Genomic DNA, 2,697 nt, shown 5'->3' on the forward strand with positions numbered 1-2,697 from the left:
CCATACCATCTTGTACCCATTGAACCAGCTGCACCAGCTGGCTGACTTGGACCTCTGACTCTGAATCTCCGACTCGGACTCAGACTGACTGAAATGTTGAACATTTTAAACCATAACATTTTATTAACATAATAAAATCAAAATTATCAACAAAGTCGTCAATGTCGCGACACAAAACTGGGACCCACGGACAGATGGACAGATGAACGGACAGAGGAACGGAGTCTGAGACGAAAAATGAAAATGAGACAACTTTGGAGGTAAGGTAACGAGACTGGAGGTTGCCAGTTGGAAGATCTAGCTGAATCAGGCAGCTAAACTGATTGGCATCGCATCTCGGTTTCCCCCTGGTGGTGGCCACATCACGTGAGTGGGTTAATGGGACTCACGAGTTCAGCAAATCAGAAGGTTAAGGAAAGTGCATCCATGGGAACTAAGAAATTTAACTGATATTCTCTCCATAAAAAATTATTATTAAAGCTTACGTTTGATATTAGATCTTAACGTTATTATAAATTAAATTACAACCTAATTTCGTACTTCCTTTTTCGATAACTTAAAATATTTATTCATTTATTTTAAAAGGTAATTATAAAATACTCTTTTTCTGTCCATAACTTAAAATATTTATTTATTTATTTTAAACGGTAATTATAAAATAATTTTAATTTTGAATTATTAATTTCTATATCACATTTTAGATAAAAGAAAGATCAATTCATATCAGTAGATTCTTTTTACCTTCGTGATCCCTAAAACCATCTCTAACTATTCCCAGATTGACACTCAGACGATCAACGATCATAGTTGGAAAATTTGTGTCTCTGCCAGGGTTGAGACTCAAATTTCCTTCGTCATCCATAATGCCCATCATACAAATAGTAAACTGCAGCATTTATGTCCGGGGAGAACAGTTGATGGCGCTTAGCCCAGCTGGCTCGGCTTGGTATGGGTGCTCTTCAACTGGCCCACCACACTCATTGTCAGCCCAGCGCCGTCCAACCAATATCTTCCGATAGTTTAGAGTGTGTCTGGAGCAGCAGATACGATACTCCCATCATCGCGGTCGCCACATGCGGCGAGGCATCCCTAGATGGCAGAATTATGATTTACTATAATGAAGCTCTATATAGTCGGCCTGATAGGCATCGGTTTGGTGTCGATTGGAGCGCAGATTGTCGTAAAGTTGATGACTTGTTATCGATTTTTAAACAGACCGCAATAATCATATATATGAGACGATTGTGATTTTAGAGCTAATTTATTTCGAAAAGCTTTTCTAATGATTATGAGGGAAAGGTTTAATTTTGAACAGGTTAATTTTTTCTTTATGAATAAAATAATCTAAAAATCTTAGAAATATAGTATTTAAGTAATTAAAATGGGGAATTACTTGGGAGTCATTCTCCGAGAAAAACCCAAACCAAGAGATACCGATCGAATTCCTTTCGAAAAAGGAGAGCAACTTTTGGAATCTTGCCCCATGCGGCTCTCATCGTTTCCGATGAAATTCCACATGTGACTCCTTTTTATGCCCCTTCTCCTTTTGATTTGCTCAATTCCAAAACAGGGCATTGCTCATAAATTTTATTATGAACTCGAACCCGACTCGAACTCATCCCCGTTGAGAGCGTTGCGAGGCCCATAAACAACATGCAGAAATTACTTGTTTAAAATTTGTCACACCATTAGTAAAAAATGAAAAATACAAAAAAACGGCGGCGAAAGGATCTCGCTGAGTTGGTGGACGTGGAAGTGGACGTGATCGTGGAGCGGGCTCAGCGATTGCCAGCCTGCAGGCTGCAATCGAAAATATCCAGAGTCCGAGGGAGAGACCTTGTTTGCTCTTGATTTTATCAACCGCAAAACATCTACTCAAGTGTCAGTGTCACTTGGCCCAGCAGGAGGTGGCTTCGATGGCGACGACTGGCCGACCGAGATCGCGACTGGAAAACCTTTAAAAACTCAGACCCACGGACCATCCCAGGCGTTGAAAAATGAAGAACAGACAGCCGAAGCGAGAAATAAAGCGGAGGAGCAGAAATTCCCCAAAACGAAGTTCAAGTCCAAGTCGAACTTTATCCATATAATGAATACACCCTCAACTTAAGTGCATAATTTATAACGAAGTCCGGCGAGCAAACGCAGACAAAGCTGGCAAAATCTGGCGAGATCGCTGGAGCTCCAGGTTATACACTCGGAAAAAATCTATCAAAACTTTTTGCCACTGGGGGAAAATTCTGTTAAAAGCCTGTGACTTGAGTAGCTTAAGTTTTAAATAATTTTTTGACTTTTATATTAAAAATTATTTCTAAATATAGTTTTTTGAATGTTTTTCTTAAGTGTATCTGCATTCGAGTCCCTATCAGTGGAGGTGTGTGTGTGTTAATAAATTTCTTAATAAAACATGCAAATTCAAATGCATTTATCTAGATCAGCCAAAAGCGACAAAATTTAACGCTCATACCATTTATCAGAAACGTTTTATTTTCCTTATTTTTTTTGCATTTTTGCCCTCTACCTTTAGTTTTTGGCACACGTCGTCGTGGAATGGGTTTGGGTTACGGGCAGGGTCCTGATACGGTTAAGGTTACAGAAAGATATTGCGCTCTTGACCACAGCCAAAAACCAGTTGATCTCAATAAATATTTTGACTCTTGACAAATGCCTTTTTCGCCAACAAAGCGCGAAACAATG

Source organism: Drosophila takahashii, chromosome 3L (assembly GCF_030179915.1).
Source record: "Drosophila takahashii strain IR98-3 E-12201 chromosome 3L, DtakHiC1v2, whole genome shotgun sequence".
Taxonomy (NCBI): domain Eukaryota; kingdom Metazoa; phylum Arthropoda; class Insecta; order Diptera; family Drosophilidae; genus Drosophila; species Drosophila takahashii.